This window comes from Pseudorca crassidens, chromosome 4 (genome assembly GCF_039906515.1).
Source record: "Pseudorca crassidens isolate mPseCra1 chromosome 4, mPseCra1.hap1, whole genome shotgun sequence".
NCBI classification, from domain to species: domain Eukaryota; kingdom Metazoa; phylum Chordata; class Mammalia; order Artiodactyla; family Delphinidae; genus Pseudorca; species Pseudorca crassidens.
The window spans coordinates 136,770,292-136,782,490 of record NC_090299.1 but is presented as its reverse complement, the minus strand read 5'-3'; positions in this window follow the sequence as shown (position 1 = coordinate 136,782,490).

The window sequence follows — 12,199 nt, the reverse complement described above, 5'->3', positions numbered from 1 at the left end:
CAGAAGTAGCAAGTATATATGTGTGCAGTCACAGGTTTAGACATCTCAACTATAAGTAACCTAGAACAAATTTTGTTCAACCCAGCTAGAGAAAGAATGATTATCTTTCTCTTCTCCCTGTAGAAAATGATTTTACAAAATTTTTGTCATATGAGGAAGTGATCAAATATTACAAAGCCAAAATATGTAGAAAATAAGTATTACAGAACTGTGTTTTTTGTGACTTTTGTGATACTTGTTGGCTTTTAAAATACATCATCAGTTGTGCTTTTTTCCTCTCATTCTAAATGAATAATTGCCTTCATACCTTATATCTTTTCCTTAAAAATAACTATCACTTTTTATAAGCTTCAGTTCCCACAAAATCTTTTTCTTGTCCTTCCTGGAGGAGCTAAATGGAGGACGTTAAAATGTCTAAAATATTCAACTAAAAAATAATATGGTTCTGGAAAAATGTCTCTAAATCTGTACAGGTAGCATGAAACTGTACCAGTTCTCTGTTTTTCATTTTCATTCTCTCTCTCTCTCTTTCTCTCTAACACACACACACACACACACACACACACACACACACACACAGAGGCTGTCTTGGCTTTTCATACTTTAGAGAACAGAACAGACATTCTCTACATTCAGCATTGTAATTTGCATAGATAATCACTAAGCCTCAGTGAGGGAATTCTACAGTAACTTTGTTTTCTTGTTTCCCCAAAAGACCAAATAATACTTCCCCTCTATTGACTCCAAATCTACTTGGAAAGATCACTCTTCTCAAGCCTTTATGTCTCTAAACAATGTTTACCTGCTCTGGGTTCCTGAGAGAAAATCTTTAAACTCCTCTTATATTTCTGAGCAGTTGTCCTTGATTACTTATGCTGCAGATGCTAACTAAGAACACAACTCAAAATCATGTGGAAGAAAGGCTCTGTTCTCTCTGAGAAAACCAGAAGGAAGATATTCCTTGATCAGATGAATAGATCATATATAACTAAATCTACAAAACTACTGACTGGATTTATTTTTTTGTACAAAGTCTTTGAAGTAAAGGAAAAACATTTAGCTGGATGAGTTTATGCTAATAAACTTGCGAGGTCCTCATTTGGTATAACACTCATAGTAAAGTCTCAGAAGCTAACTAGGTCAGTGTCAGGCTCTGAACAAGCCTCCCTGCTCTTGGTCCAGTGCTTTTCTGGTTATACTCCTATTCTCTGTCCAGAACTCCAGCAAGAGATGGTAGGGCTAAAATAGCAATGGATTAAGGTTCAGCATCACAAAATAAACCCAGGGGGCTTCCCTGGTGGCGCAGTGGTTGAGAGTCCGCCTGCCGATGCAGGGGACACGGGTTCGTGCCCTGGTCCGGGAGGATCCCACATGCCGCGGAGCGGCTGGGCCTGTGAGCCATGGCTGCTGAGCCTGTGTGTCTGGAGCCTGTGCTCCGCGATGGGAGAGGCCACAACAGTGAGAGGCCCGCGTACCGCAAAAAATAAAATAAAATAAAAAATAAACCCAGGGCTTAAAACCTAGTTAGAGTTCAAGACTTGTGGACAATTTTGGAATTCTCAGAATAACTGGAATCAAGCAAATAAGATACAGCAGTTTATAAAGATTAAATCATCATTTGTTCAGCAAATATCTATTGAGTACCTATTATGAGCTCATCCCTGGTGTAGGGAACAGGTATAAAACAATAAGACAGATATAGTCCCTGCTCTCATGATATCTAAGATGTGAATGCAAATCTTATTTTTAAATCATTTAATTAATAATATTTAATGATTTATTGTATTAGTTTGCTCAAACGGCCATAATAAAATACCACAGACTGGTGGTTTAAACAATAGAAATTTATTTCTCACAGTTGTGGAGGCTGGAAGTTCTTGAGACTGAATCAAGATGCTGCTGATTCAGTTTCTGGTGAGAACCCTCTTCCTGGCTTGCAGAGGGTCTCCTTCTCACTATGTCCTCACATGGTGGGAGAGAAAGAGCCAGCTCTCTGGTGTCTCTTTTCTAAGGGCATGAATCTCATCATGAGGGCCCAACCTCATGACCTTATCTAAACCTAATTATTTCCCAAAGGCCCTATCTCCAAATACCATCACACTGGGGCTTAAGACTTAAACAAATGAATTGGAGCGGGGGTGGGGGGGGTGGGGGGGTGGGGTGGGGGTGGGATTCAGTCCATAGCACTTACTTAATAAAAAATATAAAAACATAATTATAAATATTTAACTATTAAAATCATTTAATTAAAGATGTAATGAGAGTTACAAAAGAAATGTAAATTATGCAGTGAAAATATATAACAAAGAAACTCTATTCTAGTCGTTTAGAATTCTCTGAGGACTAGACATTAACTCAAGACCTAGAAGATGAGTGAGTCTTAGATATGCAAAGAGAGACCTCGTTGGGAAATTGTGAAAGCCCAGAAACTGAAAACCTTATTGCATTCAAGGCAGAGGAAAAGAGGTCATTGTGGTTAGAGAGAAATGAGCAAGAAGGGGGTAATACAATATGAGATCAGAAAGATCGTCAGGACCCAGGTCATGCAAAAGCCTGCCGTGATAAGGATATTGAAATTTATCATAAGGGTCAAAAGTTTTCAGGGAATTATTCTAGGCAGGGGAGTGAGCTGCTGATGCCTTGCGAAAGAAAATATTATTTAAGGAGATATGCAGAAGGTTATATTGAGCTGACCTGATGCAGGACTGAATTAACAATTGAGGACAGTAAAATGTTGCTAAGATTCTGACTTGTAAACTTCAAAGACTAGTGGTGCCATTCACTGACAAAGAACAATAAAAATACACAAGGTTTCAGGAGTGAGCTCCTAAGTTTGGTTTTGAAGATGTTGAGTTTTAGGTTCTCTTGAGCTATTCAAGATGAGATATAAGTAGCCACATGCATATATCTATCTGAAGATAAGAGAAAAAGCATGAGCTAGAGATGTGAATTTAGTGTATGTTATACATACACTGTCCTTTAAAATAAATGCAATGGATAAAATTGAAAAGGAAGAAAGGGTCTATGGTAATTCTAACACGTGATTGTTGGATGAAAGATGAGGAGTCTATGAAGACAAAAGGAACTTCTAAAATATAAGATTAAAACCTCTTGACAGAGAAAAAAGAAGAGTATCTCAAGAAAAGTGGAGAGACCCACACTCTGGAATGCTGCTATGAGGTTAAATAAGATGAGGACTTTAAAGTGCCCCTGTGGATTTAGCAATATCTCAGCAGGCAATGTGGATGGAAGCCATCTTGGAATGGTTTAATGCATGATTAGAAGATTGGGAACTATCCTGAGAAAATGTAGACTGCAATTATATCAGCAATTTTAATTTTTTTTAGTTTAACTGGGAAGAATTGGAGAAGAGAGGGAATTACTGGGAGGTGGAAACTCATTTGGAGTGGGCCAATTATGATTAGGAGATGGGAAACCGGAAATGTTGATTGCAAGTACATATTAGAGATTTTTCTGCTCAGCTGAGAAGAGAGGAGAGGGAAGTTACTACTGGGAGGTGGGTATAGGGCCTAGGAAATAGTTTTGAAAGATCACTTATACTGCAGTGTGGCAAATAGATTGGAGTGGCCCATGAGAAGAAACTAAAGATAAGGTCATTGTTTTCATACAGGCAAAAGATGGCTTGACCTAGGAAAGAAATGGCTTGAGCTAGATGAATTCAAGAAAGATTTTGAAAGTAAAATATGCAAGACATGGTGATTATATGTACACAGAGAGAGAGACAGACAGACATAGGAGTCAAGGATGATTCCCACGTTGAGCATTAAATTTTGAGTATGGATTAAGTTTGAGGTGTCTATAAAAACACCAAATAAAAATAAACAGAAGTTAGGTTGGGCCTCAGAAGAGAAGATTGGGTCAAAGGTATAGTTTCATAGGAGGCAGCTCTGGATTATATGTGGTAATTAAAGCCATGCAATGAATGCGATATCAAGGGAGAGCAAGTAGAGAAAGGAGAGAAGACAATCTGGAATGCAACCCTGAGGAACTCTACCACCTAAAGGAATCGTGGTAGAGGAGAAGGAAAGCAGCAAGCCGAAAGATAGGAGGAAATCTAGAAGTCCCTGTCTTGGCAGGCAAGGGCAGAGAATGAATAGAGAAGAAGATTATCAATTTGCAGCAAATGATGCTGACAAGTCAAATAAGATAAGGATTGAAAAACGTTACTTGGATTTTGGCTCATAGAGGTCGCTGATGACTGTACTGGGAGCCATTTGAATACACGGTTAGGGTTAGTGTGAAAACAACTTCAGAGCTAATAGGATGTAAAGAAGAGACAGAGTGTATAGACTGCTATTTCAAGAAATTGGTAAAGAGTTGAAGAAACAGGGGTAAATGTGAGCTGCTATGAGGCTGCATCAGCCATACGTACTTTGTGACTCATATTCCTTTGGCACCACCCGCCTCTCAGATGCTCAGCCTCAGTGGCAGCTAAACAGCTCTGACCAACACAGGTTCCTTGTCTGGGCCTGACCCGTCACTTGCCCCTAAGCGCAATAGGCTCTCTCTCGGCTCCTTTAGGTGGCCAAGCTGACCAGTTGCACCACAGGATCTTCTGGCTTCTCCTGTCACTTCTAAACTTGGATGAATCGCAACCACAGCCAGACTGACGTATTCCAGTATGGATTCTGGCATCCCAGAGACTCAGACCACAAACTCCAAAGGGCAGAGAAATTCACTCCTCAAAGGCCATGCATAGCCCTCTGGAAAACAAGAGCTACACAAGAGTTAGGCAAATCGATTCCCTCACCTTTCTTCCTCCCGGTATTCCTAGGGGCACATTTTCTTCTTGCAGCCTTTCCGGAGAAAGTGCAAGAGTCAAGCAGTCCTATCTGTTGAATAACCCTCTGCATACTTGAGAGCTAATAACGAAGGGGTAGCTGTTTGATAACACCTCATTTTATGTTGCTTTACGCCTTCCCTGCCTCACTTTTCTTTTCCTTTCAAATATGGCATTCGTGCTTCAGTTTTTGTAACAGGCTTCCTAGTTAATAGTAAACCTGAGCTAATAAAAGAGTCCAGGGACCCTTTTTTTTTTTAAAGATAGGGGAGACCTGAGCACATTTAATCACTGAAGAAAAGGATCTTGTCGGGAAGAAACTGTTGAAACTGCAGGAGAAAGGGAGACTCATCACTGGGGTGTCGTTTTCAAGGACAGAGGCAAGAGGGGCTCCAGAGCATGCGTGGAAAGTGAAACCAAGTTTTACTGAGCTCTAATTATGTGCCAGGCTCCCTTCTCAATGACAGGAATATACTATTATTATTTTTCTAGTTCTCACGCGATGTGTTGAAGTGATTTTCACCATTGTCCTCATATTGCAGATGAAGAAACTGAGGCGTAGAACTACAGGGAATTTTCCCAAGTCACAGAGAATTGAAGTGGAGGAGACAAAATTATATTTCAAGCATCTAGTTCCAGAGCCAGTATTCACTCAGTGTATTTTACTACGTACCTTTTATTAGAAGAAGATGATTTCCTCCACTGTGGTTAGAAGAAAGGAAGAGAGGTTCGCCACAGTTGCAGATATGAATAAGTTCATGGTGGGAAGGTGAGGGACTTCTCGTGGGATTGCTCCACATTTCCCGGTGGATGGTACCATCATCTAAGAGTGAGCAGAAAAAGTATGTTGGGAACTTGATAACAGTATAGAAAAGTAGAAATCATTTCATCTCTAGCCTAGGTTATTGCAATAACGTCTAGTCCATTCATACTGCTTCTATCTTCATCTCTCTCCAATCTGTTCTCAACGTAGCAGCAGCATGATCCTGTTAAAACTCAATTCACATCATATCATTCTGTTCAAGCCCACCAATGACTTGTCTGGTTCAGATGAAGAACCGGGCAAGAATTAAGACCTGTTGTGCATCATATCATTCGCCTCTGTCCCTCCTAGTCTCCTGTCTGAGATCTTCCCCTACTCCTCTCTCCCTTGTTCACTCAGCTTCAGCCTTCCATGAAAACACCAGCCATGATCTCAGTGCAAGACCTTTGCACTCACCACTTCCTCAGCCTGGGATTCCCTTTCTCTGGATGTCCAAGTGGCTAGTTTCTTCACATCTTTCAGGATTTACCCCAAACTTGCCTCTCAGAGAAGACTTTCCTGGCCACACTAAGATGTCAACTGTCCTACCAACATTTCTTATCTCCATCCCTTTTTTATTATTTTCTCCTTAGCACTTATAATTACCTATCATACTATACACTTAATTTTTTGTCTTGTTTATTGTCTACCTTTCCCACTAGGATGTAAAAGTAAGGAAAGCAGAGCTTTTTAATCTCCTTTTTTGCTCCTGTATCCCTAGCAACTAGCACAGTTCCTGCCTCATAGATGCTCAATAAATATTTGTGGAATAAATGAATTGTTATAGAGAGTGGAGAGTCAGGTGCTTATTAAAACGTGCTAAGGTAATACAGGAACAAAGTTGAGAGTGGTGACCATGAGTATGTGATTTCCTTCCACAGCTGTCAATTGCTGGGAGACAGGCACAGGGAGACAGAGAAAGAGAGGGCTTTTCTTCCACCAGAGACAGAGAAGGAGAGGGCTTTTCTTCCACCAGAATTGGGTCTCAGAGATGTCTTTTCTCTCTGGTTTTCTACCTTAGACAAAATCTTGGATTTCCTTTTATGTCTCATGCAACTTTAGACAGAAAAGAATGAAGGATGAGTCACTTTTGGAGGACTTCTTAAAATTCAGACAAGAGTTATTAATTGTTGGATACATGATACGTATTTCAAATAGAGGAAATTGTTTCCACATCCACAAGAGGAGCTTCAGTTTAAACCTTAAGTTCTACATCCGTTTTTTTCATCTAGGAAAAACGTGTATTTGTTGGCAGATCTGTGAATTTGCAGCTTAGATGCTCTACCCAGTCAGTGTTTAAGTTTGAAGGGTCACAGATCAGGTGTGGAGGACTGATATGTAAGTTAGTACATTCCCTTCTGATTTTCTGCCCCCAAGAAATGGAAAGGATTGAGTCATTAAGTGATAAGAAGCTTCCTAATTGTGACAAACGAGTCTTCTAATGCAGCATGAAGAGTGTCTCAGCTATAATCGAGAAGATGGGAGATAAAAGAGATACTGTAAAGAGAATTTAAAGAAGGCACAATGATCCTCAGATGAGTAGTGACACTTGCACAGGAACGGTGGGTTTCAAATTTGCTTGAGACAGGAAGCCTCCAAAGTGTTTGCTCAACGCAGACTCCTGGGTCCAACTCAGGATCTAAGTGTGAGTACCTCTAACGCTGGGCCCTAGAGTCTTAATTTTATGTCAGTCCCACAGCTGATCCTATTGTACATTGTCTATAAACCAAATACAAACAAACACTGTTGTAGAACATAGTCCATAATAAAAAGAAGGCAAAATTAGCTTCTAAGTTACCAAATTGGTGAAAGTTAGACACTAAAGCTCCAGCGTCTTCCAACAGGAGGAAATTCTATGGCCTCATTAAGAGCTTTTTTAAATTTTGTTTTAAACAAATGAATAATGCTTGATCATTTATTTTAATTTTTATAATTGAATCAAAACAGCAATTAGAAGAGAGAAAGATGCCTGCTAGAGGCAGGCAAGCTGAAGTCTAATACTAAGAACTAACAGCTGAGAGTCGGTTGGGGAATGAGGAAAACAAAAACTATTTCCAAAAGTTTTTTGGAAATAAAAGCCCAGAAAGAATGGCAGTCTAGGACCTTTTTAAGTAGGGATAAACAGATCTCAATAGCTCCAGACGGTATCACTGAATTTCAGACTGGTAATGTCCCTGAGTTACTAATGAAAGATTCAATCATTTTTAGTATTCTCCAAATATGACTTCTGGGAAGTGTAATGAGTTTTACAAAGAGTTAGATGCACAAAAATAATATTAATGTAGATTAGAGTAAATTTCAGTTATTTGGAAAATTAACAGAAGTGGAAAAATTCATCCCCAGATAAATGAGATACTTAACATACTTTCCATGTGGTTAGTGGTTAAATAATTCCCTTGTATTGGACCTGGGGCTAGCCTGGCTTAGGAAGTGGTCTGGCGAGTAGTGTCATAATTTGTATTTATGGTGCCAGAAACTGGGGAGGATTCCTGCCTGAGACCACTCAGGGCAGTGAGAGTCAGGGAGGAAAGCCACACCAGTGTGCACTAGAGCTTTGTCACTCTAAGGACAGCCTCTGAACCAGCAGCTGCAACATCACCTAGGAGCTTGTTAGAAGTACAGACCCTCAAATCCCACTCCAGACCTCCTGAGTCAGAATCTGCAGTTTGACAAGATTCCTGGGCACCGTAAAGTTTGAAAAGTGCTACACTAGTGAGAGCTGGGATTTCAATGTCAAGAGATGTAGTTGATGTTGAAAATGTGAGAGTTCAGAGTTCGGAATCACACAGAGACTGGGAATTCAAAAGCAAATTCAAATTATATAAAACTGCCAAGAATAACTCAGGGGCATCCACATAGCTCTTAAAGAGGGGGCAGAGGTGATGAGGGTCACAGGCAGGACACATACCTTTCACACATTTTTCCTAAAAACACAGATTTATCTCAATTTTTCTTCAAATGTTTTTTTTACTATAATAGAACATAAAAGAAAAAATGCACAAATCATGTGTACAACTCAAGGAGTTTTAAAACTATTTTAATGAGGTATTTACATGCAAAAAAATCCATGATAACTTTTGACAAATGTATATACCCAGGCAATTACCACTCTGACCAGGATATATATCATATTCATCATACCAAATTAATTTTCATCCCCAAAGGCAACTACTGCTCTAATTTCTATCACCACAGATAGTTTTACTTGTTCTTAATTACATAGTATATATTAAGTATTATTATGTACTTTTTTGTATCTAGACACTTTGCCTCAACATAATGCTTTTGAGAGTCACCTCACTTTGTTGCACATATCAATAATTAACTACTTTTTATTTATTCATCTCTGTACAAACATACCGCACTCACTCATCCATTCTCCTACTGATGGACAGTTGGGTTGTATCTTGTATTCTGGCTTTTATAAATAAGGCAGCTATAAAAATGCTTATACAAGGCTTTTGCGGACAATGTTTTCTTTCTATTGAGTGAATACGTAGGTGTGGAATTGCTATTAACTTTCTAAGGAACTGCCAGTTTTCCAAAGTGGTTGTACCATATTATGTCCTCACCAGCAACATATGAAAGTTCCAATCGCTCCACATCTTTGCAAGTGTTTAGTGTGGTGTTACCAGTCTTTTCAATTTTAGTCACATGAAATGGTTGTAGCTGTGAAATAGTGCCTTGTTGGGGTTTCCCTGGAAACCCTGGAAATGCATTTCCCTGTTGACAAGTGACGTTGAGCACTTCTTTTTGTGTGTGCTCACCCCTCATCTATCTATCTTCTTTTGTGAAGGATCTGTTGAAATCTGTTGCAGATACATTTTCCAAAATAATGATAATAAAAATAGCCACAATAATATTGCCCATAACGTATGTTTCTCATACAATGCTTTCTTGACATTCCTGCCACTAGGGGTGTATGTCACTGCATCTTAAAAACAAGTGAGACAGTGCCTACCTTACCTGGTTTTCTGGGGATGCTCTCTCTTGAAACCCAGCCATCACACAGTTTGAAAACCCATGCCGCCTTGTGGAGAGATCCCCGTGGATAAGAAGAGACAGCCAGCACCAACTTGTATCATGTGAGTGCACCATCTTGTATCATGTGAGTGCACCATCTTGCAAGTGGGTCCTCTAGCCCCATTTGAATTGCCTTAGCTGATACCAAGTGGAACAGAGTCAAACTGTCTCCACTGAGATTTACTCAGATTGCAGACTGATGAGCAAAACAAATGATTGTTTTTGTTTTGAGACTTAGCTGTAGAATGGTTTGCTATGCAACGTTAGAATATACTTCGGTTGCTTTATAACAACAACTAAAGCATGTGACAATGGCTTTGTGATTAAATGGTGAGAGAAAACCAAAGGATGTTAGTAAAATCCTAAAGACATCAAGCAGAAGCTTAAGAGAAGGCTGGCAGTGAAGGTTTAAAGTTATGTGAAGAAAATACTGGAAGCAGAAGGAAAGGGGACCCTCGTAATTTATTGGTGAGATATGTGGTGATACTGGCATCTGAGGTTACATGCAAAATAGGAAATTTGCCAAATTTATCAAACGAACTCCATGATAAGTTTATCAGGGGTCAGCAAACTTTTTCTTAAAGGGCCAGAAAGTAAATATTTCAGGCTATCTGGCTGTACAATCTCTGTCAAAACTACTGAACTATGCCATTGTTGTGTGAAAACAAGCATGGAAAATACATAAATGAATGTGCACGTCTGTATTATAGTAAAACTTTGTTTACAGAAATAGACATCATATCGCAGGACATAGTCTGCCCTCATACAGTTAAAGAGATACCCAGGTAGAATACTGAAAGGTCCACCTTATGTATTCTTGTTTGTGATAAAATGCAAGAGGAGAGAGATGAGTTTAAGGATGACTGGTTAAATATAAAGAAGCCCGTACTTTCTGGATTTGAAAATAAAACTGTTCCTCATTCCCAGCCTTTCCAGATGGCAGAAAATTCTCAAAGTAAGAAAAAATTTCAGAGAAAAAAATTCAATCTAGGGGGATACCTTAAGATCCATTGTTAAGAGCTCAGGAAGATCTAAGGCGATGCTTCATAAAATCTTCTAAGTAGAAAAAAAAGTATGAAGCCATGAGCTACAGAAAATCATTTTCAGGGAGCATTACTTGACCCTAATCAAGAAAGTGATGACGTATGCCCGGCTGGATCTCTAACTTGCTACTGACTGGTAACTGATATGTGTCTCCAATTTTCCCTCCTTTTGAATGTGTCTGTAGCAGTTACTCAGTTACTCTTTGCCTCTTTCACCAGTATATGTTGGATGGCGGGGGAATGGGGGGACAGGATGGATAACTTGTTTCTTTAGTTCACAGATCTTCATATTGAAATGAACCACATTTAGAAGTTAAAACAAATTCACCTTGTCTTCACCAATATCTCATTTAGATGACAAAATCCTGGACTTTAAAATTGAGGCTGATGAAGTAATGGATGAGATATGTACTTAAGGGTTTTTTGAAGGGGGTGAGTGTATTTCCATTGTGAAAGGAATACTAGTAATTTGTGGCTAGAAGGTAGACTGTGGCAGTTTTAAAACATGGTCCCAAGGTTCACTGACACTTCTTTCATTAGGTTCTATAGCTCCTTTCATTGTTCTAGGCTCTGTGACAGTTTGACTAATCTTATATGGCAGAAAAAGCATTGGGACATTTGGGAAAGAGTCTTGTGCCTGCAGTCTTCCAACCCCTACTTAGTCACATAAGAATGGGCCTTGCGACCAAAACACTTCCTCACCAAACACTTTCTTCCTCATAGCCAGTGCTGGACTTTTCAACTTGTGTGAAAATATCTTTCCCTGTTTGACACTCAATGTGTACTCCTCTGTTCTGCTTAAACATGTCACACAGCACCTGACCAGCCCCATTGCAATATCTGTCACCTGTAAGAAGGGTATAGGATCCTTCTGCTGCAGCACAGGAAGGATGTGTGCAGGCTCACTGCCCTGCATAGGATGCAAGGAGGAACCCACAGGCTATAGGAAACAGACACCCACTACTGAAGCAAGCTCTGTCTCTTCTCTATACACGTGTTTGACTGTCTTGTATTTTCCTTGGCAACTTCAATACCAAGATGCGATGGGCAGAAGTGTTCAGACTTCTACTCCTGATAATAGGCAACAGATGCCACTTACTCAACAGTGCCAGTTTCTGAGTAGACCTTAATAACCTGAAGCTTCCACATTCTCTTGGGATGCTTACTCTTGGAACCCAACTGCTCCACTACGAGGAAGCCAAGCAGCCACATGGGCAGGACACGTGCAGTGTGTTACGCACAACAGTCCCTGATGAGGTACCAATCTTCATCCAAAAACAACTTCCAGATATGCAAATAAGTAAGCCTTCAGATAATTCATTCCAACCGCCAGGCACTGAGTTACCCTCGGTCTTCATGCCATTTGAGCTCTCACCGTATAAAGCAGTCATACGCTATCCCTTCTGAGTCGTGCTCCAATTGCAGATTTGTGAGCAAAATAAATGATAGTTTTTGTTTCAAGTCATTAATCTTGGGGTGGCTCATTACTCAGTGATAGAAAACTGGAACAAAGTATTTTGCTCATTTTTT